Source organism: Bidens hawaiensis, unplaced genomic scaffold (genome assembly GCF_021521415.1).
Source record: "Bidens hawaiensis isolate Kalapana, Puna unplaced genomic scaffold, B.hawaiensis_p1.1 tig00027998_1, whole genome shotgun sequence".
NCBI classification, from domain to species: Eukaryota; Viridiplantae; Streptophyta; class Magnoliopsida; order Asterales; family Asteraceae; genus Bidens; species Bidens hawaiensis.
This window is the reverse complement of record NW_027494540.1, coordinates 135,312-163,011: the sequence shown is the minus strand read 5'-3', so window position 1 is coordinate 163,011 and position 27,700 is coordinate 135,312. Positions and strand designations below refer to the sequence as shown.

General features: G+C 40.1%; 1 pseudogene across 1 annotated transcript; it reads right to left on the bottom strand.

Moving 5' to 3' along the window:
- Positions 1-642: 642 nt before the first annotated feature.
- Positions 643-15,859, bottom strand: LOC143576115 (uncharacterized protein At5g08430-like; annotated as a pseudogene). The gene is made up of 7 exons (XR_013142893.1): positions 15,256-15,859; positions 3,060-3,172; positions 2,921-2,980; positions 2,782-2,832; positions 2,029-2,099; positions 1,633-1,877; positions 643-1,028 (listed from the first exon to the last, which is right to left on the bottom strand). The product of XR_013142893.1 is annotated as an uncharacterized protein At5g08430-like (transcript).
- Positions 15,860-27,700: the final 11,841 nt, after the last annotated feature.

Below are 27,700 nucleotides of genomic sequence, written 5' to 3'. Positions count from 1 at the left end.
CTCGATAAAAAAAAAAAAAACTTGATTCCAATTCCTTTGTCAAACGAACACACCAAGAATGGAATTGAATTTCAATTCCTTCAAATTCCAATTTCTATTGGAATGTTCAGATTCCAAATCCTATTCCCTCAAATTCCAAATCCTATGCAAATTCCAATTCTAATTCCATTCCATTTCATGAAACGAACGCGCCCTAAGGGTATTAGTTTCAAAATACCATATGCTTGTCGTTTCTGGTTTCATAAGTTCTTGCAAATGAATCTTTGGTGAGAGGTTGTCAGATGAAACGCGGTATACGTTTATCGTTTCTCCGGTTAATTTTCTTTTTTACCTTTCTCCGGTTAATTTTCTTTTTTACCTGTATTCCAAAATTAATACGTTAGATCTCAAAGAATAAAATAGTCAACCCAAGATATGTGATCTCATTACCTTAGATACATGGATGCAAATCATAAGTCATTATCTTTTTTATAAAATGATTCAACGTCATTTTTTTAGTTTACCAAAATACTAACCAAAACTATTCAACATTACCAAGTATATTCAACAAAAACTATAATTAACGTATAACAAACTTAACTATAATAACAAGCAAAATAACCTGAGCCACAATACAAAAGAAAGAACCATAACTAACTGAAATCAGCAGCTCCTACAATTCAAATTCCTAAGATTGCTTCAGAGTATGTCAGTCAACAAGATAGCACAGTCGGGTGGCTGCCCGTCTTTCCAAACCTTAAAATCCGGCCCAAAATACCCGTCATCACTCCATCCTTTCAACGAGGTTCTTAAAAATGGCCCTTGTATTTCTCCTTGTGGGTCTCGGTAGAACCATATATCCTCGTCCACTTGCTCATGCGTTTCCTCTTCATCGTCACTTAGTTCAATCAAGTTTGACCAGTCAAGTGTTTGACCCGAACTCTTGGTCTCGGGCATTGGCTTGTCTTCCAGACGTTGCTCTTCGGGACCCACGCTCTTGCTTGGTTTTGTGACATTTTTATCTAATCCATCAAGAATTACCACTTCATCTTCTACAAACATAAAAAATATGACTTTGAATATAAATACAGTTAAAAGAAACAAATACAGTATCTTATTTTTGAAAAAAAAATATATGTAAAAATACACGAAAAATTCACTAATCTAATTTTTGTATATTAAAGTCCCTAAACTTGTTTAAAATGCACGTAGTTATAAGGTTTTTTATAAAATAATGATTTGTTAACTCCCAATTTTGATAAAGTGGTAATTTACATTTTTCAAAAATAAAAAATAAAATTGTACAATCTTATTTTGATTAATCGAGAAGTTAATAAATACGTATTTAAAATACATAATTCAAAGTGCGCGCCTTTAGACAAGTTTAGAGATTAATATAAATAATTAGTTTGATGACTTTTTTGTGTATTTTTAGAAGTGAATGTGTTAAATATGATTAAGAAAACCATATTATTAAAGCAATAATCTAATATTAAAAATGATTTAGGAACAGTAAGCATTAAAAGTACCCTTTGGTTGCCTATCAAACATTTGAAGTTTTGAACAGTTTCCCTTTTAACCAATTTTCCATTTGACCCATCCATTAATCATAAGTAAATTGACCAAAATGCCCTTGTCTATAAAATTAAATACCTTCAGCAGCAGAATCATGGGATGGCAATATCTGATCTTTTCCCAAATCATCAGTTGGATGTGAAACATCTTTATTGTTCAAGACTGGTGAATCATTGGACTGTTGTATATCTGCTAATTGTTCGTGTGGTGAAGTACATTCTGGCTCTAATACATCAGCAGTCACCTTCGGTACTTCTGCCAACAACTTTGACTGCTCTGATGGCGTTTCAAGCGGCCTCATTTTTACTAGATAACCATGTAGTGTAATATAGCAAGTAAAGGTTTCCCAAACATCTAATATGAGTTCATTTTTATTATAATCTTATTGAATGGTGATATTATTGATTTATACTTCAACTTATTATCAACATATATCAATGAAAAAAAGTATTTATTTTTATGATGAAAGGATATTCCTTGCGCCACCCCTTCTCATTGGCACGGTCAATGAGGCATCGCAAATATTTGAGTTCTGCCGGAATCCACTGTAAACAGATCAGTAAGCTTATCAAATATAAAAACATAAAAGAATAATCAGAAAACCATAAAAATTTTACAAATATGAAACATGAACCCTCAAAACTTGATATAATATCATTTTCAAGCGTATGACATTTATACGCTCCTGTTAAAACTTATGTTACGATACGAGAGTTTTGAGTGTAAGAAGAAAGAGAAGGGTATAATTGTCATATTACAAAATCGTATCTTATAAAATGAGTAGATATAAAATTTAAGTATTTTGAATGGGTGTATTTGATATCAATCCCGTTTTCAATTTATGACATTTATACCTGCATCAGGATTTGAGAGTTTAAATTGCAAGGAGAAACAGATGGGTATAGTTGTCATATTATAAACCATATCTAATGAAATGGGTAGATATCAAATTTAAGTATTTTAAATGGGTATTATTTGATACTAATCCCGGTTTCAAATTTATGGCATGCATACCCTCCCCTTAAAACTTGCATTAGGAAACAAGAGTTTAGTGTAAGGAGAAAGAGAAGGGTATAGTCGTCATATTAAACCTCGTATCAAATAAAATGGGTAGATATAAAACTTAAGCATTTCGAATGGGTAAATTTGATATTAAATTTTTTGTCAGGTAATCATGATATCAAGCAAGTTTTCTTAAGAGAATTTATTTTAGATGGAATTACTTACATGTTTAGTTATATCTTCATGCAACATCCGAGCCTTATGTTCAACCTCCACCTACCAAGGAAAGTTTTATAATTAATAAAAAGTATTAATATCATAGAGTCAATCCACATACGAGAATGAACAACACCAAGAAACTTACAACAGTAGGCCTCTTAATCAGACCATCCTTAACTCGTTGACATAAATTGTCAACTTCTTCCTGCACAAGAAATGAATGATTCAGAATAAACAACTATGAAATAATTTTCATTTTTATTTTCAAATCTTTTTATTGTTACCTTAGTGAAGTCGTCATCAGATAATATGCGTATAGGTACATCTTTTATCATGTGTTGAACCTGAAGAAGGATTTCTTCAGACGAGCCACCATTTCCAGGTACATTTTTAACCGCTGCATAATAACAACAATATTAATATTTAATATTAAAATTAATAATAATAATAATGAAGAGGTAGGTCCCAGCAGAGCCCAGTTGGACCCGCAAGACTCACCTTGAACAGGGACGTCTGCGCAATGACCAACTGCTCCAGCAGGACCCACCATGCTCAAAGAACCTTACGCGCAGTACGCCAGCTGTACCCGCAGGGAAAGCCTCCCAATGGTGAAGTACCCCGCCTGTTCCCGCAGCTGCGGATACAAGCCATCAGGGAAGGCTACCCGCACTAACAGCAAGGCTACACGCACAAGGCATTAGCTACTTCAGTAGTCACATGAAGGAATGAGCAAGGCGGGAATACTCCCGCCTAAATGAGTCAGTCCGTATGCTTCTGGAAGGTCTTTCATACTATACCTACTAAGGTATGGGCGGAACAGACAATTTGACCAGAGCAGCCCATGAACCAATCACAGGGTGACAGCTCACCGACAACAATACGAGGAGGGTCCCTCGCCAAACACTAGATCAAGTGAAGGCGTGGGCCGAAGCACGTCAGAGAGAGTTCCAAGCTGAATTGGATGAACGCTTGCGTTCAGTTCAACAGGCTGACGAATTCGGCAGTACTCGCCAACATCTCAATATGAACAGTGAGTGCGAGTACTCAGACGACGAGAGGGAAGAATCCGATACCGACGCAAACCCTCGCCATAAGGCGAAAGGGAAGCGTAAGGAAACGGACTTCCAACCAAAAAGGAATTTTGGGGAAGCTTTTAAACCAACAAATGCGGAGAGAAACCCGCGTGACTTCTCCAAAACCTTTAGACCAACTGCTACAAATGCAGGAAAGTCAAAGTTCGCAAGGGACATTGCGGAAGCAATCGCCCCGAGAAGTGCCAAACAAATGTCTAACATTGGCACTTATGATGGTCTATCCGACCCGGACGACCACTTGAACAGATTCATTGCGGGGGCAACCGTCAGTAACTGGACGGAACCCACGTGGTGTTATATGTTCCAGATGACTCTGGTTGGAGCGGCCAGGGCATGGTTCGACCGTTTACCGGTCCACCACATTTATGATTGGGCGGACTTTCAGAATAAGTTCAGCCAGCACTTCAGCCAGCAGAGGAAATATACTGAAGAACAGTGGACGATCCTCAACTGCGTTAGAGAGGAGGATGAATCTTTACTAGACTTCATCACCCGCTTCAACTCCAAAAAGCTAAGTCTCGGCAACATAAGTGAAGATCTTGTTCGCGCCGCTTTCATCCAAGGCGCCGAATACCCAGAGCTTATCCGCACATTGACGGGTAAGGATGGCATGCCATCAACATGGGATGCCATCATGACGGCGGCAAAGCGCTTTGCCGAGACGGAGAAGCAACTGGGAAGGGATCTTCCCCAGAGTACACACCTCTACACGCAGAGGACAAGAGAGAACAATGTTCGGATCGCCCGGCAGAACAAAAAAAGGAAGCTAGGTATCTGGCAGTCAAGGGTAAACTTTGACACCTCATCCAGCTCCCACCCTCTTGTTGGTGGAAGAAATCACACACACCCTTCAAGCCAAAAGCACCGGTGGACGCCACTCACCAAAAGCGTCACGGAGATATTTGCCACTGAAAAGCTACCATGGCCAAAGGCTCCAATGATCCGGCAGCGACCTAATGCGGATCAGAGTAAATCCTTTGACTTCCACGGGACAAAAGGTCATAGTACGGAAAAGTGTACATCCTTGAAGGATATTATTGAAGCATTCGTCAAGGATGGAAGACTGGCACACCTGGTGGCATCAATCAAGAAGGGAGGAAGAAACGACAACCGGTACCGAGGCAACGGACGAAAGCCCGTTGACATCAGCATCAACATGGTTCATGGTAAGATCAGAGAAAGAAAAAGGCGAACGACAGAACCATGTGCGTGGAAGGAAGCTGAGGTGCGCTTCCCGCGAGTGCCAGGAGGACCCAGCAAAGAAGGCCCTATCGTCATCAAAAGCCAGCTGGGGCACTACATCACTTCTCGCACTCTTGCTGACAACGGCGCCTCGTCAACGGTGATGTACAGGCAATTCTTCGACAAGCTAGATGACGAGGACAAGGAACGCCTGGAAACGATCTGCGCCTCGATGGAAGGGTTTGATGGCAGCACAAACACCCCCTGGGTATCCTATCTTTCCCCGTCACTCTTACGGATGGGAAACACTCCCGCACAGAAGATGTGGACTTTGTCGTGATGAGGAAGCCACACCACACATACGACATCCTCTTCGGGAGAGACGGGATGGCAAGATTCAACGCCGTGGTATCCTCAGTCCACGGCATGATGGGATGGCCAACAGCTGAGGGTGTAGCGATGATCACCGGCATTCCCCAGGTATGCATCGCATCTGTCTCATCTAAACCCAAACCAAAGATGGCTAAACCAACCATCACCGAACCAGAAAGATGGGCCTTCAACGGCAAGTACCCTGACCAGGCCGTCACCATTGGCCCAACAATTGTTGATCCCACACGCACCTTACTCAAGCGCTTATTACAAAAAACGCTGACATCTTCGCGTGGACACCAGCTGACATGACTGGTGTACCCCGAAGTAAGGCAGAGCATAAGCTCAAATGCGATCCGGCTGTTACGCCGATCGTACAAAAGCGCAGAGTAATGGGGCCAGAACAAACTAACGCGTGTAGAACCCAAGTCAAGGAACTCCTTGACGCAGCCATCGTACGCGTTAGTAGATATCAAACTTGGGTTGCAAATCCCGTTATGGTACCGAAGAATAACAAACAATGGCGCATGTGCATAGATTTCAAGGACTTGAACAAAGCATGCCCCAAAGATTGTTATCCGTTACCCAAAATTGATCTTAAGGTGGACTCGTTGGCACCGTTCCGCCTTAAATGCTTCCTGGACGCGTATAAGGGGTACCATCAAATCCACATGGCCGTTGATGATCAGGACAAAACCGCTTTTCGGACGCCCGATGGCACATTTTGTTACCAAATGATGCCATTCGGACTTAAGAATGCCGGGTCCACATACCAACGCCTGATGGACAACCAGTTTCATGCCCAAATTGGGAGGAACTTGGAAGTCTACATGGATGACTTGGTCATCAAAAGCCCTGACCCAGAAGCGATGTTGAAAGACATCGAAGAGACTTTCAACACGCTCAGGAAGATAAACATGAAGCTCAACCCGAGCAAGTGTGCCTTTGGAATGGAAGAAGGGAAGTTCTTGGGGGTCATCGTCACTTAAGATGGCTTTAGAGCGAACCCTGAAAAGGTCGAAGCCATTATCAAAATGGAATCACCTACTACCATCAAACAGGCTCAGACACTGAATGGACGACTAGTGGCACTTAATCGCTTTTTGGCAAACCACGCAGAAAAGTCGTTTCCTTTCGTGTCAACGTTGAGAAACTGTTTAAAGAAAACGCACTTCCGCTGGACACCAGAAGCGGAAGCAGCTTTTCAGGAGATTCGGTCACGCTTGATCGAACTCCCAACGCTCACAGCACCAAAAGCGGGAGAGGAGTTAATCCTATACCTTTCCGCAACAGATAGAGCAACCGGGGCAGTCCTGCTAGTAGAGCGAAAAGGCATCCAGATGCCAATCTATTATGTCAGCCGTATTCTAACAGACGTAGAAACCCGGTACTCTACCCTCGAAAAATTAGTCTTAGCACTTCTACACGCTTTACGCAGGTTAAGACGATATTTCCAGGGTCACCCAATCACCATTCTCTCTAACTTCAAACTTGCAAACGTTCTAGGCAAACCCGAATTATCGGGACGCCTAGCCAAATGGGCAATTGAGTTGGGGGAATACGCGATAAAGTATAAGCCAAGACCAGCCATAAAAGGCCTGGTTCTGGCCGACTTTATTGCAGAAGTGCCTGCATCGCGGGAAAAAGAGTGCCAGGAAGAGGCTCAACCCTCTCCAGCACAAGACATCAATGATGTCTGGCGACTCTACACTGATGGAGCAGCCAGTAACGAGGGTTCAGGCGCAGGGCTGAAACTAACCAACCCAGCAGGCCAAGAATACACTTACGCTATTCGACTGGATTTTCCAAGTACTACGAATAACGAAGCCGAGTATGAGGCATTCTTGGCTGGGCTGAGAATTGCGCGTAAGATGGGGGTGAAAAACTTGGAAGCCCACGTGGATTCCATGTTGGTAGCCAATCAAATCAACAGGTCGTACACGGCCGTGAACGATAAAATGGCCCTGTACCTCGCACAAGCAAAATCCCTTATGCGCGATTTCAACGACTGCAAAGTCATACACGTCAAGCGAAGTGAAAACAAATCTGCGGATGCGTTAAGCAAGCTTGCATCATTAGCCTTCACCCACTTAGGAAAGGATATCCGCATTGAACTCCTCGAGGCACCTTCGGTCCCGCACAAGGAAATTTGTGTCATCCAAACCGGCACGGAAACGTGGATGACACCAATAATAAAATACCTTGCGGCAGGTACGCTACCAGAATCCAAAACACAGGCAAGAAAACTACGCTGTAAAGCACTGAATTATCAACTCATCGATGACATCCTTTACAGACGTAACTTTCTTGGCCCACTCTTAAGATGCGTGGACAACCAAGATGCTGACTACCTCCTAAGGGAAGTACACGAAGGCATCTGTGGAGTACACGCAGGTCCCCGCGCTGTTGTAGCTAAGCTAAACAACGCGGGATACTTTTGGCCGGGATGCATACGGATGCACTGGCATATATCAGAAAATGCAGGTCTTGCTAGCTTTACGCACCCAACACGCACCGCCCGAAGAATGAACTTGTTCCAGTCACTTCTTCATGGCCATTTCAGAAGTGGGCCATCGATGTGACAGGCCCATTTCCTACAGCAGCAGGAAATGTTCAATTCCTAGTGGTAGCCATCGACTACTTCACCAAGTGGATAGAAGCAAAACCCTTAGCCCAAACAACCGCGAAACATATCAAAAAATTTATTTGGGAATTTATTATTTGTCGTTTTGGACTTCCACAGAATTTGGTGAGCGATAACGGCACCAACTTTGCTGACAAGAAGCTACAACAGTGGCTCAAAGAACTTCAAATCACCCACACCTTTACCTCAGTGGCACACCCACAAGGTAACGGTGAGGTGGAAAGAGCAAATAAGAGCATCGTCGAAGGCATCAAGAAAAGACTCTTGGAACACAGATCCGGCCGGGTGGACGAGCTTCCGCACGTCCTTTGGGCAAACAGAACGCTGAAGAAGGCCAGTACGGGAGAAACCCCGTTCAGTCTCACTTATGGCACTGAAGCCATGGTCCCGGTCGAAATTGGTTTACCCTCACCAAGGGTCTTGATTCAGCCAGAAGACAATGATGCGGAAAGACGGTTGGACCTTATGCTAACCGAGGAACGCAGAGACTTAGCCGCAGTGCGTGAAGAGAACTACAAGCGACAAATGCAAAAGTACTACAACACGCGGGTAAAACTCTGCAACTTCAATATAGGAGACTACGTACTGCGTAACTACGAGGCTTCGAACCAAGAACGCCCGGGAAAGCTGGCCCCGGTCTGGGAAGGGCCATACATTATCAAAGAAGTCCTGGGAAAGGGCGCATACCGGCTCGAAAGGCTCGATGGCACTCCCATCCCAAGAACATGGAATGGAGCTCAATTACGCAAATGTTATATGTAGATCAATTCCAAACTTGTAAAGAAAAGGCCTAGAGCCACTTCTAATGGAAATGATTCTCCTTTCACAATGTGTTGATAGCCTTACCTTTATACTTATGAACTTCCCACACTGATGTGCCGGTATTCACCGCATAAATGGGGGAAGAAGTAAGTCGTTATGTGTGGAAGGCGGCAAAACCCGCATAAACACAACGCTAAAAATCTCAAGTTTTAAGGAAAACCTACACGCAGGTCAGATGTAAGTAAAGTTTAGCCATCCTTGTAAGTGCAAGTGACGGTCTTACCCGCACAATCACGAACAAGGAAGCAAAACTTCAACCTATCATCTACCACGTTCAAAGGTTAACTTATTCTGAACACTTAGAAAATTTCAAAGGAAAAGATGAGGAAAACTTCCACGCAGGTCAGATATAAGTAAGTTAAGCCATCCTACTAAGTGTAAGTGACGGTCATACCCGCACAATCATGAAAGAGGAAGCGAAACAAACTTATAATTTACCACGTTAAAAATTTAACTTATCTAAGTACTAAAGAAATTGCTAAGTTAGATCAAAACATGCGTAAAATAAACAAGGCAAAAAACTAACACAATCTTTATTTCATCAAATTCAAATATTACAAAGATAGCTATACAAAAGCAAAAATCTACGCTAATGGTGGAAAGGGATCTTCAGAATCAAGCTTCAGGACCACTTCCACTTGGACCCGCTCAATCAGTAGAGCGTGGTGGTTCAAGGAAGGCTTTAAGAATAGCTAGCCCATCATCAGCAGCAGCGACTTCGTTCACCTTCTCCACCACCGGATGCGGGAAGGCGGCATACTGGTTCACTGCTTGGTCGTAAATAGCTTCAGTATCCACATCATACAAAGGGAAGTTGGAAGGCGGGATGCCTTTCTCAACGAACCCTAGACCAAGCAGGAAGCCGGCCTTTTCCCCATCCTCATGAGAAGCGTTGAGGGCTGCGCTCATAGCATCGTCATAAGACGTCTCTGAGAAGACCCGATGCACAACCTACAAAGAAAAAAAATACAAGTATCAGAACCTTTTCTATCTACAAAGAAAAGCGTGAAGACGTGAAAACATACCTGAGACAACGCTTCTCGAAGAAGCCATTCCTTGGCAACCAGGGCTTCTTGGAGGGCAGCTTGAGCTTCGTTACGGGCGCGTTCGGCTTCACTCTTGTTGAGGTTGGCAAGCAACACTTCTTTAGCCGCAGCCTCTTCGACGCCCTTTAGCTTCCGCTCAGTATGGTCAAGCACCCCCCTCTGGTCCAAGATCTCCTGGAGCTTTTTGGCGTCTTCCATCGCCAAGGCATCATGAGCCTGCTGGAGAGCCTCTAATTTGGCTTTAAGCTCTTCATTCTCCACGCGTAGAGGCTCAGCAACAGCTTCAGCCTTGGTGGCCCTCTCGGTTGCGTTCCTTGCAGTTTCCTTAGCCAGCCGAAGCTGTTCATTAACAGCTTGGGCAGCCTTGGAACGGGCCTCGAGTCGAGCCTGAACTTCAACCTCGATGGCCTTGAAGGCCTTCTCCTTTTCCGCAGCCACTGCGGAAAGCCTTTGGTTCTCCTCCCGGACAGCCCGCGCCTGAGCCACTTCTTTAAGGCGAGCTGCTTTTAACTTGTCGTTTTCACGAAAAAGCAGCTCGACGCGCGGCTGCATCCGGGCCAGGAGAACCCGAAGCTCATTGGTTAGCCTACCCTCCTGGTAGCTAGCCATGGCTTCCCCCAACGCACCACTGGGAGCAGCGTGACGAGCCCATTCCACGCACTCCACAGGGGTGCGAAGGGTTGTTCCTCGGCGAATGTTCCATCGTGGAACATACACTTCATTGGAATCCGACACTGCAAAAAACATAAAGCAGTTAGGAAAAGATGATAAAAAAGTTTGAAAAGGACCAAAAGAACCCTACGCACCTTTAGGGTCAATAACAGGCCGATAGCCGCCGAACCCATCACCTGAACCCAAGGGAAATCCATCCAAGAGGTCAGGCAGATGGGAAGGTGGCAGAGATTGGCGAGAAGCCCCATGCGTACCTGATGGATCGGCCGTCGTTGCCGATGACGGGGGCATGGTAGTAGCCGCCGCGAAGTCCGCAGCAATAGTAACCGCCGGCTCGGTGAAAGATGCTGTAAAAATCGCACTCACGGCCGGCGGTGACGTCATTTCAGCTGGAACAGCGGCTCAAAGAAGTGAGCAACTGAACCAGCGGAGGCAGGCGCAGGCGCCTGGGTCGACGCCTCAGGTAGGCTGACCAAGCCTACCGTCATTGGCGGAGAGGTACTCCTCTGCGCTCCACCCTGGAATGCGTCAACATCCACGCCTGCGTAAAGAAGATAAGTGTTAAATGATATTAAGCTATGAAGTTAAAACACAGGAAGTTTGTACTTACGGGTTTTCTTGAGCCTAAAGGTACGGAGAGGCGGGGACGAACCCGATGGAGCCGGCCTCTTTGCGCCGGTTACCTTCGTCTTCTTGGGCTCTCCGGAGGTGACAGTCGCAGCCTCCGGAGCGGTGGTCTTATCACCACTGGGATTCCCCGCCACCTCTTCGCTCTCGGTCTCCGAATCAGACCGAGGCGCCGGATCGGCAGTGGAGGCCACCTTCTCCTTTCCCTTCCCGCCGGCAGCCTTCTTCTTCCGCACCAACGGAGGACCATCTGCGGATTCCTCATCAGAACATACGATTAGAGGAATTCCAGCAGAGGTTTCAACATTGAGGGGTCGAGGGTTGAATAGCGCCTTACCTGGCCGCCTGGCGCTCAGGATCTCGTGGCCTAGCGGGTAGACCTCCACGAACCGATCCGCAATTTGTTCTAGGATGGGCAACTCGTTCTCGTCTAGAGCGCGAGTACCCATCCGAGCAGGACCGTCAGCCTCCCGCGGGTTCAGGAGCGACTGCAAGTCGTTCCCCTCTGAAATAAACAGGAAAGAAGTTAGAAGAAATTCAAAATCAAAAAAAGGAAACAAAGCATACCGTAAGGAACAGAGTTCGAACCGTATTCAAGGACGATTGGGATTTTTTGCGCATCAGCCGCCTTCCACACCCGGCTCATCCCCAACATCACCATCCCGGACTCCGCAAACCGGTAAACCGGAGATTGGACCCGGGAAATCCTCGAAAACCATTCCGCCTCCTCGTAGTTGGAGGCGTGAAGGCTGGGAAGAGCCTGCCCGTTCTTAAACTTCATGGCAAGGGGGATGGCGCGAGCGGATATGAAGAAGAACTCCTGCTTCCACGCGCGAAGACTGCGCTCGGTTGCGCAAATCTTCAAACCCTTTATCCGGGTTATCAACGTATACCACCCCTGGATGCACCTCCAGGTGTAGAAGGTCATCAGGCGGTCAACATAGGGCTCAACGCCCAGAATCCGGCACACCCACTCGAAGTGGCGAATCTTGGCGATCGCCATGAGGTGCAACTCGGTCAAATGAACACCGTGCCTCTCAAGGACACGGTAAACAAACTTTGTCAATGGGAACCTAAGATTCCCATAAACAAAGAATGCAGCATATACCCCGATCTTGCCTCTGGGGGCATCGTACACAGTCTGATGGGGTTCAGGAAACTCAGGCTCGAGAGACTCGAGCATGAACTTCCTGGCGACGTACTGGTACAGATCGCCAGGCAGAGCACACTGGCACTCGCCAGCAGTACTCTTGTCATCGGCTGTATATTCAAGATCACGAGACGACATCTTGCAAAAGAAAGAAGAAAACGATTTCGGGAGAATGCTTGCCTGAAAAGGTGAGTATTCGCCGGAAATCGCTTAGAAGATGAAGAGAAGAGTGAAAGTGTGGATTACAAAGAACCCTCTCCCCCTTTATATACTAATCGCAATTAATGCGATGCATTTAATGCGGAAGAGAGAGAAATCGAAGGTACAATGAAACTATGACACGTGGCAAAAAGCAAGCTGGCAACAGCTGTTGATAGGACGCATACCATTAAATTCGCGGCCACGCGCCCGAAAAATCAGGCCCACGCGCCTGAAAAAGCGTCTGGAATGACCATGTACTGTCACGTCACCATAACTTCCTGCACGTCCTGACACAGTCAGAAGAAACCGTCGCACGACGTTTCAGAGGTTTGGACTGTTCTTATCCTTCCACCAACTCTTCGAATTTCAAAATTCAAAATTCAAAAAGATTCAAAAGTAAGCGGGAAAATACCCCTTACCTTGGTAACCAAGTAACCATAAGACGGGTGCGGGTACAGTGTCAAGGCAAAACCCTTCACATACTTAGCACCCGCAGGGAATTGACGCTAGGAATACCTTGGAAGTAAAATAACCGTAAGACAAGTGCGGGTACAGTGTCAAGGCAAAACCCTTCACATACTTAGCACTCTGCAGGGAATTCAAACCAAGAAGGATCTTCTGGGCCATGCTTGCGGAAACGGGAATAACATCCCCGCATGACGGGAACGTAGAGAACTATATTGTTTGAAACTCCAAGATGGAATTGGTGGTTTTAGCATAATTGATCACTATGTTGAAAACTACCAAGACCCCATGGAGAATCCACACAAGTGGGAGTCAACGCTCCTGACGTGCGAGGAGGTTACAAGCCGACCCGCTTCACACCCAAAGATCAAGCAGAAAAGTCGGGAATTTCTGCGTGACATCAGGAAAACCGCGGGAATAATCACCACGGAAAACCTAAAAACTAAACCCTTTTCAAAACCCCTTGCTAAGTCCAAAAGTTCACCTCACTTATTAATAATTCATGAGAAGAACATTGGACTGGGGGGACTTGAAGAGGTAGGTCCCAGCAGAGCCCAGTTGGACCCGCAAGACTCACCTTGAACAGGGACGTCTGCGCAATGACCAACTGCTCCAGCAGGACCCACCATGCTCAAAGAACCTTACGCGCAGTACGCCAGCTGTACCCGCAGGGAAAGCCTCCCAATGGTGAAGTACCCCGCCTGTTCCCGCAGCTGCGGATACAAGCCATCAGGGAAGGCTACCCGCACTAACAGCAAGGCTACACGCACAAGGCATTAGCTACTTCAGTAGTCACATGAAGGAATGAGCAAGGCGGGAATACTCCCGCCTAAATGAGCCAGTCCGTATGCTTCTGGAAGGTCTTTCGTACTATACCTACTAAGGTATGGGCGGAACAGACAATTTGACCAGAGCAGCCCATGAACCAATCACAGGGTGACAGCTCACCGACTACAATACGAGGAGGAGCACCCTCTAGTACTGTTTGTCACTATTAGCCGCTGCCTACTCACCAACCCTTACGATGGGACGTGCACATCTTACAGTTGGTGGAACAGTGCGTAGCCGGCAGTAAAGGAACAGTATACAGCCGACCTTTACTGTTGGCCGTAGCCTATCCACCAACCAGCATGGCCTGTGCGTAGTCCACTGTTGGTGGAACAGGAATACTATTCAGCCGGCTGTACCTTCTAGGAAACCTACCTTCGGCTATAAATACTCCAACACCTTGGAATGGTAAGGACATCATCTGATATCTCAATCTTATCTAGCAATCTCTTAATATACACTTATATTCAGAGCAATCTAGTCTGATTCTCACGCCGGAGGGTGGTCACAAGGAGGAACCCCCCCCCTTCTCAGTGACGAGCTTACGGTGTCTGTTTTGCAGGTCCCCTGAAGAACAACCTTCTCTGCTAGACCTCATCCTCGTGGGAAACATTACTTAACCCCCAGATTATCTATAATCTGTCCAGGGTTCGCTTAGTGTTTCTTCAAATAATAATAATAATAATAATAAAGAACGCAATAAGAATATAATCTTTATAGATTACCGAAACAGATATACATTTACAATTAAGATCATACCAAAACAAGTTATCTTTATAGATTACCAAAACAAAGCCATGCTCAAAATCAAATACCGCCATAACAAGCTATGGTTCATGGATATCAAATGATGTGTTTGACTATTAGTAAATTACTTAAACAGATATACATTTACAATTAAGATCAATATTTCTGACTGATGTCAATCACACCTTTTGTCCATTTTTGAAATTTTAATAAATAATCAATGCACCTATAGTCTTATAGAGAGAAGAGTTAAATACAGTTTTAGTCCCTGTTGTTGACCAAAATAACCATTTTAGTCCGAAAGTTTAAATTTGACTTCTTTAGTCAATTTGTTTCATTTTTGTCTCAATCAACTACATCCCTTTAACATCATCCAATTTTTCTGTTGAATATTGTGTGATTTCACAATAATACCCTATCAAATAAAAAACAAATTAATAAGGAATAAAATATATATGCCATATATACAATACACCATTTTTATTATTAAGCAAAAAAGTCGAATTTGGATGAAGTTAAAGGGCTTATGCTAATTACCTAAACAGAAACACATATACAATTACAAACAATCTATACTAAAACCAATACTAATATTTTGACTATTAGTAAATTACCTAAACAAAACTATACCTGTAACAGGATGAAGCTGATGCGAGTTCTTTTGAGAGAAATCCAGCGGATGAGACTTTATCCTAATGTAACTACCTAACAGCTTTTCTTCAAAGAGCTCGGGCTGTTTAACAAGATCCTGAACTAAAGTCCTCTTTAAATACACCAGCTTTATATTGTCAGGAATAATAGCTGCAAATCTGCTTAACAGAGTCTCGGATTCTTTTTCGGTTTGACTAGAAAACTTTTGTTTCTTGCATGTTATAGTAACATCATAATATCCCTCTGAATCATACGAACGATCATCTTCAGAAGAAGACTCACGGTTTATAGCAAAGTGTGAACTCAGGAATTCATGTATTTTAACTCTAGGAAACGCTTTCTTTCCAAATAAAGCATGAAGCCTTTCATCACAAACAACCCTTCTCTTTTTCTCAGGGTGAAGAAGATCAAAATTACACACATAATCGTTGACGATGGAAGTCACATCATGATGAGTGAGTTGTTTCCCAATATCCCTCCCGATTGATTTGAGGAATTTGATTAAAGATGTAGAAGCCCAGCCGACAAACTCCATTTTCTTGGGCTTTGACTTTCTTCTTTGTTTCTCATTTCCCTTTCCCATATTGTCACACGAATAGAAGATATTGATCTCAATTTAGCCCTTGATTGACTGCTACAACTTACAAATCATGTAATATGTAGATTAAAGTAAGAGCGTATACAGATCAAAGAAGTAATATATTAAATAATAAACATTAATAATCAATTCACTCAGCAAGCTCATGATTGTAATCATGTAAACTGTAGATTAAAGTATGAATGTATACTGATCAAAGAAGTAGCGCATTAAATAATTACTATCAATAATCAAATAGCTTAGCAAGCTCATAACCGAATCCTGTAAACTATAGATTTAAAGTAAGAATGCATACTGATCATAGAGGTAATACATCAAAAATAATGAATATTAATAATCAAATATCTCATGAAAGCTCTAAAAGATGGTGTTAGCAAACAATCATGACAGTTAAATAAAGATATTATACTAGGGTTACAACTGACAAGCAAATTGGTAAAGATAGTAAGAATATATACTGATCAAAGAGTTAATACATTAAATAGTAACTATCAATTATCAAATAGCTCATAACTGAGATCATGTAAACTATAGATTTAAAGTAAAAATGTATACTGATCAAAGATGTATTACATTAAATAATTACAACTATCAAATATCTCAGCAAGCTGATAATTTAAGTCAGAAGCTCAACATACATAGTCTAAGATATGGAATGTAAGATAATAAATAAATAAATGCAAAATAACCAACACGGAAGCCCTAAAAAAGGTTATTTTAGCCAGGGAGGACTGTCCGTATGAACAGCAAAACGAAGCTAGGGCTTTAAACCCTCTCTTCCCAAGTCCTCCAATTTCCAAAATAAAATAATATTAATAATTAAACATTTGTACTTTGGAAAGGATTAATGTCGGGTTTAAATTGAATTAGGTCTAGTAATGTGTGAGGAACTTACCAAAAATAATTAACATCTGAATCTATTTGGAGTGAAAGCAAAACGAGATAGTTTTTTTTTTTTTTTACAAAGGAGACCACCAAAATGAAAGAGAAATATGGAAGTAAGAATTCGTACAAGAGTGATTGGAAAATAAAGATAGCATGAGTTCCGTACTTAGTTACCAAACACAATTATTTATTTATGCGTTCGTACTTGTTTGATCTAATCTAACTATATATTAAAGCAACATGATTTTTTCACATGGCATCATTCTAGGGCTTTCACATAGGATGCCACATAGATGTCATGTGAGTAATTTCCTATTTTATCATTTCTTCTTCTAAGCACAATATGGAGCATGAACCCGTTTAGTTATGTTATAACCCATGACCCGGTTTCTCTTCAAATATAACCATCTTCATATGAAGATAACACTTTGTAAAATTTTGAAAAATAAATTATTGTGTGATACAAGTCTCGAACCCAAGATCTCATGTTTTAAACTAAAGATGCTTACAAACTCCACTTAAGTAGTTATTGTGTTGGTTTTCTTGACAGTTAAGTTAACATCCAATGTTGTATTCAAAGAGGCTTTTAAAGATTTATGAATTGTAAAATCTTATTTATCATTATTAATATCATATGAATCTATAACATATGTTATCATGTATATTACAAAATTTTAACATTTTTATTGTTTTTAACCACCTGTGTATCACACAGGCTCTATCCTAGTATATAATATAAAATTAGGGAAAGGTTAAAATACACAGGTAAACAAAAATGAGAAGTGTGAGAAGGATTTGTGGCCACACAAAAAAACCTAAACAAATCCAAAAAATTAATAAAAAAATCATAACTCAAAATATAAATAAAAAACAAAAAATTTTAAAAACCAAAAATGTTTCCCTCGTCATTCTTGTTCCAAAAAAAAACGCCGAAAAGACACAATGCAGAGATAAAATACACAATGACGAAAATGAACAAAAGACACAATTATAACTAAAAAAGACACAATAAATTGCAAAATATAACACAATGCCGAACAAAATATAACACAATGTTGAATAATATAACACAATATCAAGAAAAAAAAGACACAATGTCAAGGAAAAAAGACACAATTAATGACGAAAATAAACACAAAACAGAATGATAAACAAAAAGACACAATGGTCTTTTTCACTCAACATTGTGTTTTTTTTTAGTTTTGTTGATACATGTTTTGTACGTCTCGGTCTTTATCAGGGCATTAATGTAATAAGTCTAAAGTATAGGGGTCTTAATGTAAATATGGCTAAATGGGCCATTCGCTCCAATGTAAGTTACATTCGTTACCCCGTAACGAATGTAACACATTCGTCTAATTGTAAGCTCATTCGTTAACCTAGTTTAACGAATGAGGTAACGAATGAGGGCCATTCGCTATCTTTTAAAGTATAACGAATAAGTATGTTTATTCGTTAAAGTATCTGTAACGAATGACACATTCGTTAAGTGTTAACTTAACGAATGTGGTCATCCCCTATAAATACCCTGTAACTTATCATTAATGTAACAGTTCTGATATTTTGCCATTTCTCTCTCGATACTCTGCCGAATTGTTCACTCAACTTACACATTACACACACTTAACGTATGCAAGCCTAATTGTATAAGAATCAACATGTGTATCGTTGTTGTCAAGATCTATATCTTTACAAGCTCTTTCAAGTGGTATCAGAGCATAGGGATCTGATCTACGATACAAATTCGTTGATATAGGTGATATAAGCGTATTCAATTGATGCATTTCATGATGAATTGATTGAGTTCTTAAGGAAATTGGAAATTTGAGAAACAGAGACTATTTAAACAAGAATTGAACCTGTTTGTTATGAATTTGTGAGTTCGGACTAGGTTAGTGAGGTTCGGATTTGGTTTAGGCTTAGTTTGATATAAGTTTTAGGTGTTTTCGGTGTGATTCAGACGAGTTTGAAGTTTCAAATTGAAAGTTTGAACTGTTGAAGATTCATTCGTTAAGATGAAGCTTCATTCGTTAGGTTGAAGACTGATTCGTTAAAGGATAAAATTTGCCTATTCGCTAAACCCTAACTGTTCATTCGTTACAGTTTCAATCTCATTCGTTAAACCGTTTATTCGCTATAATCCTATTCACTAAACCTCTTTCGTTAAGCCACATTCGTGTCATATTCGCTAAAGTCCATTCGTTAAGTCTTGCTCGTTAGGAGTAAACCATCTTTAACGAATATCTAAGTCTTGCTCGCTAGTCTTGCTCGCTAGGAGTAAACCATTTTTAACGAAATCTAAGTCTTGCTCGCTAGGACTCATTCGTTAAGTAAACCATCTTTAACGAATATCTCATATCTCATTCGTTAAAGTAATCCACTTTTGACGAATATCTCATTCGTTAAAGTAACTCACCTTTAACGAATAACTCATTCGTTAAAGTAATTCGTTAATCTTCTTTCTCATTCGTTACTGTGTCCATTCGTGTGAACAGTAGACAAATAACTTTTGAAGATTTGACAACTTTTATCCTTGAAGTTTGAACAGTTGGTTCATTATGGCTGCACAGAACGCGTCTTACTATGCGTTAGCGTCTCAGAACGTATTACTGCAACAAATGCTAACCATGGATAATGAGATCGGAAGTCATCACAGATGTCCCAAGTTGTTAAAACTGTCAGATTTTGCTCGTTGGGAACCGAGGTTCCGTGCTCACTTGGGATCCGTGCATCCTAGTAGTGTCCGGTTTCTCGACGATGTATATTCAGCACCATTGATTGGTAATAACAATGCGGGATGTACTCCGAAATCTTTTAAAGAATATGAGACTCAAGAACTTAAGGATTTTGAAAGTGAAACAAAAGCATACTCAACTCTTACCATGGCTTTACCAGAACACATTTTTCATCAATACAGTACTATCAAAGTCTGTGCTTCGTTGTTCACAACGTTGAAAACAAGAAGTTTGGGAAACACTCTTGAAAGCAAAAAGACTCTTGTAAAATTTCAATTTCGAAATTTTATTTTGATGAAAAATGAAACGGTGGAAGAGATGATTAACCGGTTTAGTCATCTGATTGTTGAGATGTCTAGTGTCGATCTTGAGCCAATAGAACAAGATAAGATTGATACACTGAAGAATGCTCTACCTTCTTCTTATTCGACTTTCTTGTTCGTGTTAAAAGAGAACGGTTTCTTTCAGAACTCTGAACTTACAGCTGTGTAATTCATAAACAAGATTGAAGAAAGGGAATTTGATATCAAATGTCAAAATACGTTGAAGGAGAATCACAACCATCAGTCTTCAACCCAAAACCCTTTACTTTATGGAGGTGTATTGCCAGCAAATAATGCTTCAAGTTCAGTGCCAATCAATGCGTTCTTTGCTCAATCCCAAGAGGATTCTAATGTAAACAGTCCACCTAATGTATGTTTTATGGCTAGTGGTGCGACTACAAACTCAAATGCTCATGCATCAAGCTTGCCTAAGGTAAATCTGCAAGAAGCTGAACAACAGTTCGCCTTTGTGTGTGCGTTCATGACTTCTTATGAACAACTGGTTGGAAGCAAGATCGCTACGAGCGATCTCACAGATGAAGATTATGATCAAATCGACCCAGACGATCTTGAGCTAATTGATTTAAAATGGAACATGGCTATGATCGTTCGTAAAGTCAAAAGGTTTATGCAACGAACGGGAAAAGATCTTCCTACGTTAAACAAAAGGGTCGGGTTTGATAAGCTGAAGGTAAAATGTTATAATTGCGGGGAATTTGGCCATTTTTCCAAAGAATGTGACAAGCCGAGGAAAGACTATTCTGGCTCACGCAATTCTAAACGTTCTTCAGGAAAGAATTCATCTGGTGGGGATAAGAGTAAATCTGCTGTATCTGGTGATTAAGACAAATCTTCTGCTACTCAAGCTTTAGTGGTCAATGAAGTAGTTGATTGGTCTCAACGTTTGTTGGGAAATCAAGCAAACGTGGCTATTGTTGAACTGGTGGAGAAATTTGAAGATGCCAGCAGTGATAATGTATCGGAGGGAAGTGATTCGTCTGACTCTGAGACTGACACTGATCAAAGTCTGTCGTCTCAAACTGAATCAATCTCTGTGAAAGCTGAATCTTATGCTTGTATGGCTAAGATTGATGAGGTATGTCACAAATCTCAATCTAATGTATCTGAACCTTTATCAAAAGTGAATGATTGTGCTGAATGTGCTGTATTAAAAGCCAAACTTGAAACAACATTAACTCAGAACAATACACTCACAAAAGATCACTTTATGATCAATGAATGCTACAAACAAAAGACAAAATTGCTAGAGCAATCAACTCTGAAAATTCAAAAACTGTCTGAAAGCAATCATGATTTTAAAACTAAAGTTCATTGTAAAATTATTGAAGTTGATCAACATTTGAAGGAGATTCTTCGACTCCGAACCTGTATCTCCAATCTTGAAAATGAAATAATGGAATTGAATAATAATCTTGGAAAATTTAGAGATTCTTCATTTCTTTTGAAGAAATAATTGAGGTTAATCATTCACATAAGAAAAATGGAAAAGCAGGTTTGGGTTACGTCGAAATTCCACCTCCTTTTAAACATGATTACAGTAGCATTCCCGATGTGGAAAAATTTTCAAATATGTCTACTGATAACTTTGAAAGTGTTGATACAACTAGTCCTGCTCGTGAACCAATTCATATCGAAAGTAAAAAGGTTTTCACCAAAAACGAATTTGATGGTTCAATCGAGGAGTTGTCTGAACCAGATGTGATTGTCAAAAACAAAGATATTCCAATTGATAATCATATTCTATGTGAACCCGAAGATCTTGAACAAGCTGTGTATGGTTCAAAGACTTCGGGTGTTTCTTCAAAGACATCAAACGTTCCTAAGGTAAATCCTAAAGTAATTCCTAAGGAAAAATCTAATGTATTTCAATCAGACAAGCTTTCGGTGTCTGATGAGGAATTGATGCGATTCGTTAATCCTCAACTGAAAATCATCAAATGGAAAAGTTTTTAAATTAAAGGTTTTGTCAAAAGTGTTTTCTGACAAAGAAGTTCCTTTGAATCTTCTTAAACCTGAAATGATTGAAAGTGTATTTCAGGATGACACTTCACAAATGACTGAACTTAACAAAAATTTTATCAATAAAAAATTGTTAGTGTTCAAGAAAAACCAAAAACTAATGTTTTTAAACCTATCACGTTCATAAAATCGTCAGGTTTGGAAAATTCTTCGAATTTAACAAATCTTGAATTCTATAAGAAAAGAAAGGGTTTCAAACACGAAACACCGAAGAAAGTTACATTTGAGAAACCCAAAGATGATATTCATAAATCTTTGCTATCAAAGACTACATGTACTTTGCCATAAAAAACTTTGGACTCTCGATTATGTTTCAAATGTGGTGAACCGGGTCATGTTTCCAAAAAATGCAAAGCAAAGATTGATGATATTAAAGACTCATCAACTCGAAAGATTCATTCATTATCAAACTTAAAAGAAAATCAAGTTGATGAATGTGTTATAATGTATTCGAATATTAATTCGAAGAAGGTTATTCGGATTGAGTCGGATAATAAAGCAACCAAATGTGTTGATCGTGCTCAACCAATTTGTTCAAATGTTGATTCGGGAAGAATACGTGATAGATACTTAAAGAAGAAAACTAAGAAAACCGTCACATATTCTCAAGTCTCGAATGTTGGAGTTAATTTAAATGATTCTCTTAAAGTATCATAAGGAGAGCCCAAGACTGAGGCTTGGGCTGCCTTTTTGAACTAATCATTTTACTTGTTTGTGCAGGATACATCTCGGTTCGTGTCTAATCACAAATGGATATTGGATAGTGGATGTTCTCGGCATATCACCGGCAACCTGGATCTTCTGAATAACATCTAAGATATTCAAGGGGGTTATGTTGCGTTTGCTGGTGAATCGTGCTAGCATTGCTGGAGATTTTTACTGTTTAGTAGTAACGGATGATTTCTCACGCTACTCATGGGTGTTATTTATGGGATCGAAGGATCAGACTCCTGTCTTAATTCAGAATCTTATCACAAAGATCGAATCACTTTATAAACTGAAAGTGAGACGAATTCGTAGTGATAATGGAACTGAATTTAGGAATAATGTATTGGATTTCTTCTGCATTCAGAAAGGAATTCATCGGGAATTCAGTGCACCTTATGTTCCTCAACAGAACGATGTGTCTGAAAGAAAAAATCGTACGCTGATTGAAGCTGCACGTACAATGCTTGCTGATTCAAAGCTACCTGTTCAATTCTGGAACGAAGCTGTGAATACGGCATGTTATACACTGAATCGCGTACTAACGGTAAAGAAGCTCAAGAAGACAAGTTACGAGCTTCTGAATAATCGTAAGCCGAACTTAAAGTATTTAGAACCATTTGGGTGTCCATGTACTGTTTTGAAGAAAGAATTTGGAAAGTTCGATGAGAAAGCTTTTGAGGGTTATTTCTTGGGATACAACTCTCCGAAGAAGCGGATTTTCAATTTTTCATCCGGTTGTGTGGAAGAATGGTATCACGTTGATTGTCAAAGTTATACGACTCCACCAACTGGTACAGGGCCAGATTTGGATGTTTGATTACGATCGCTTATTTAATTCGTTTACATCAACAGTCGATGAAGTACTTGAAGACCTCATTAGATCTTATCTGGAAGATCAGTGTATACCGAATCCAAGGTTTTCTTCGGTCGATGTAAATGACTCTCCTAATGTATCAGAAACGACGAATGATGTTTCTGAATCTTCCGATGATGCTGATTATGTGGATTCATCATCTGTAATGGTAGATGAAGCTCAAGAGACTACCGAGCCAATTCTTATCAGTGATGATTCAACAACTGTCTCTTTAGACACAGCGGAGGAGAATATCACCAATTTGGGTGATAATGTATCTGTTCCTACAAATCCTTCTTTAAGGATTCATTCACAGCATCCACAGGATCAGATAATTGGTGATGTGAACGACGGGGTTCGTACAAGGCACCAATTGGCTAATGTATGTGATGATCAAGCTGATTTTAATGTATCTCCTACTGAGGATTCGATAGTTTGTGCTTATGCGGATTTTCATTCTTTGGGTATTCTCAGTATCGCACAATACACCTGCTTCTTATCACAGATAGAACCGACTAGTGTTGCAATGGCACTCAAGGAACCATCTTGGGTTGAAGCTATGCAGGAGGAACTGCAACAGTTTATAAGACTGGGTGTATGGGACTTAATTGATAAACCCGATCGCGTAAAAAAGGCGATTCCAACTAAATGGGTCTTTAAGTGCAAAAAGGACGACCGCGGGTAATCGTGAGAAACAAAGCACGATTGGTCGTACTTGGATACAATCAACAAGAAGGCATAGATTACACTGAAGTATATGCTCCGGCAGCACGACTGGAGGCTATACGAATTTTTCTTGCCTATGAAGCCTACAAAAATTTTAAGGTTTATCAAATGGATGTGAAATCGGCGTTCTTGAATGAAGCTATTCATGAGGAAGTGTACGTGAAGCAGCCTCCTGGTTTCGAGGATCCAGACTTTCCCGAGCGTGTTTATCGGTTAAACAAGGCTCTTTATGGTTTACATCAGGTCCCGAGAGCCTGGTACAGCACGTTGGCTGACCATCTAATTGAAAGTGGGTTCAAGAGAGGAACTGTGGATTGTACATTATTCTATAGGAACGTGGGTGATGATCTGCTCGTCCAAATCTACGTGGACGATATTATTTTCGGTTCGACAAATGACAGCTTATGTAAAGACTTTGAGAAGACGATGCAGACAAAATTTGAGATGAGTTCGATGGGAGAGATAAGTTTCTTTTTGGGTTTGCAAGTTCACCAGTCTGACACCGGGATCTTTATCCATCAGACGAAATATGTGAACGATGTCTTGAGCCGATTCAAGATATCCGATGGCAAAATTCCCTCAACACCTCTTCCCGTGGGTCACAATTTATCACCGGATGAATTGGAGGATACAATAGATCCAACCCTATATCGAGCTATGATCGGATCACTTATGTATTTGACTGCATCTCGACCTGATATCATGTTTGCTGTTTGTTTGTGTGCTAGGTACCAATCGAGTCCCCGAGTGACTCACCTGGCGGCAGTAAAGCGTATCTTACATTATTTGAGGGGAAATCCTGACATCGGGTTATGGTACCCCAAGGACGATATGTTCGATCTCACCGCCTTTACTGATTCGGACTACGGAGGATGCAAGATCAACTTCAAATCTACAACAGCGGGATGTCAATTCTTAGGAAACCGGCTTGTTTCCTGGCAATGTAAGAAGCAGACAACGGTCTCAACTTCAACAGCCGAAGCAGAATATGTGGCGGCCTCGAGTTGCTGCTCACAGGTTCTCTGGATTCAGCAACACTTGCGGGATTACGGTTTGAAGTTTCTTACTACTCCTATTTATATTGATAATTCTGCTGCAATTTCAATCACCAAAAATCCGGTTCACCATTCGAAAACCAAACATATTGAAATCCGTTATCACTTTATACATGATTGTTTTGAAAAGAAATTAATATCCATTGATAAAATTCATATTGATTTTCAAAAGGATGACCTTTATACTAAGGCATTTGACAAAACACGTTTTCAATATCTGCTAGGTATAAATGGTTTAAAATCTTTAAAGGATATTCAAAAGCTTGGTTAAATCATTTTATTTCTTGTTTTCTTTTTGATTTTTGTTGTTTTTAGGGGGAGAAAAATATAAAATCCAAAAATATTGTGGTTTCTGTTTGTACATAGAAAATTTAAAAACTCCAAAAACTTTCAAATATTGAAAAATTAAAAAAAAACATTGAAAAATGCTCCTCAAAATGAGTTTTGAAGCAAAAAGGGAAAATGATAGTACATTGACGGGATTGATCTAGTACATGAATAAACTAGATTAAAAATTACCGTAAGGCCAGCAATATGATATGCAAAGATAGGCTTGACAAACTGTACAGGAACTGATAAGATATAAAGATAATGAATGCCGAACCTAGTGGAATTACATCTTGAAAGATTGATACTATATCTGATTTAAAGAAAAATTAAAAAGTCAAAATGATTACTGTGTGTGCATGCGTTCATTTTTGAAGAAAATTCTGCTTTGTTTTTATTTTATTTTGCAAAGAAATTCAACTTTATTTTTTCTTTATTTTTATTCAAATATTGGATCCTCTCCTGCGCGATAAGATTATCCGACCTGAGGGTTAATATTTGGGTATTCTGCTTTATTTTCTTGGTGTTTCGTATAAACTCTTGGACTTTCTCCGCGCGATAATACGGGATTATTCGAATTGAGGGTTAAGATATTATGCAACTTCAACTTATTTTTTTATCTTCTTATTTTGTTGAAATGGAACCTTATTTGCGTGTAGTCATACCGACCTTAAGGAAAAAGTTTGACCTTCTGCTTTATTTTCCTTTTATTATTTTTGCATGAGTCACAGTTAATCAAAATTTGGAAAATCAAAAGAAAAACGTACATGTGATATTCACTGTATAAGAGATAGAAATGTTATATCTGATTGATGGGGTCCACATATGGTTTCGTGCCTAATTGAACCAAATTAAAGCATATCGTAAAGTTTCCGACAAGTCTGTGAAAAGTTTAAGAGGACAATTATATCTGCAATCATCGTTGGGTTACGCGTATAATAATCATCGAAATTGAAGCGTTACTTAGTGATATTTTTGTCAATATGATTCCTTGTTCAACTCATAAAAATATGTACTGCTTTAATAGTGTAGTCGTTTATTGTTTTTCGTTATTTGTTATTTGAAAATTTCGAAAATCCAAAAAGATTTTTTTCTTTCTTTTCAATTCTGCTTTAGTTTCGATTTACCAAGCTAGCGAATAAATTCAAAGGAAAAAGAAAAAGATTGATCCCCAAAAAGTTTGAAGTTAATCGTGCTTAATGTATTTACAACTGGTATCAGTTGTATTTTTAACGTAAAAATCCGTTTAAATTAAGTATTAGCGATCCTTGGTTGATTTGGTATTTTAAATGTATGCGATTAAACCCTAAAAATTGGATTTAATTGATTATTTAATTCATTGTTAAAACCCTAATTGGTTTTAATATTATTTAATTCCTTAAAAGAGATTTGTGTCTCATTCGTTAAGGAAAATTGGGTGATTCGTTAAAATGTTTAACGAATGTAAAGCCATTCGTTATTTAAACATAACGAATGAGTTTCTCATTCGTTATAAAGACATTCGCTTCCGTTGTGCATAACGAATGGAGGTCATTCGTTTAAACATTTCACGAATAGAATGTAGAATGTATCATTCGTTAAAGATTAACGAATAACTTCTTTATTCGTTAAAATGTTAACGAATAAGAGAAGGTAAAATAAGATTCGTTAAAAATTTTAACGAATGAGAATCTTATTCGTTGAAAAGTTTAATGAATCAGGATTATTAATTTAACGAATGAGGTCATTCGTTAGTTCAAATTTTGAACGAATGACCTCGGGCGTTGTGAAATTATTGTGTTAAAATCCCAATGTTTGACGAATGCCGTTTCATTTGCCATTTTCCTATTTCACTATCACCCTAGACGAACTATTGCAAAATTTTTTCAAGATTTCATACCTGCTTATTATCGCAATTGATTAACATATTCGTGTTAAACAGGTATTGGCGATCTCAATGATATGATTCTTATGGATTTTCATCGGGTTTTTATGTGTTAATTGATCGATGTTTTAAACTGGTTATGAACCGAACAGTTGCACACTGTTAAAACTCATATATTGATGACAATTAGTTCCGATGATTATTGATTAAGATATAAAACTGATTTCAGACCAATGTCATTGGAGTTAAATGTGAAAATTGTTAGGAAACTAACTGATACGTCGTTGATATTCATCGTCTTTGACTTTGA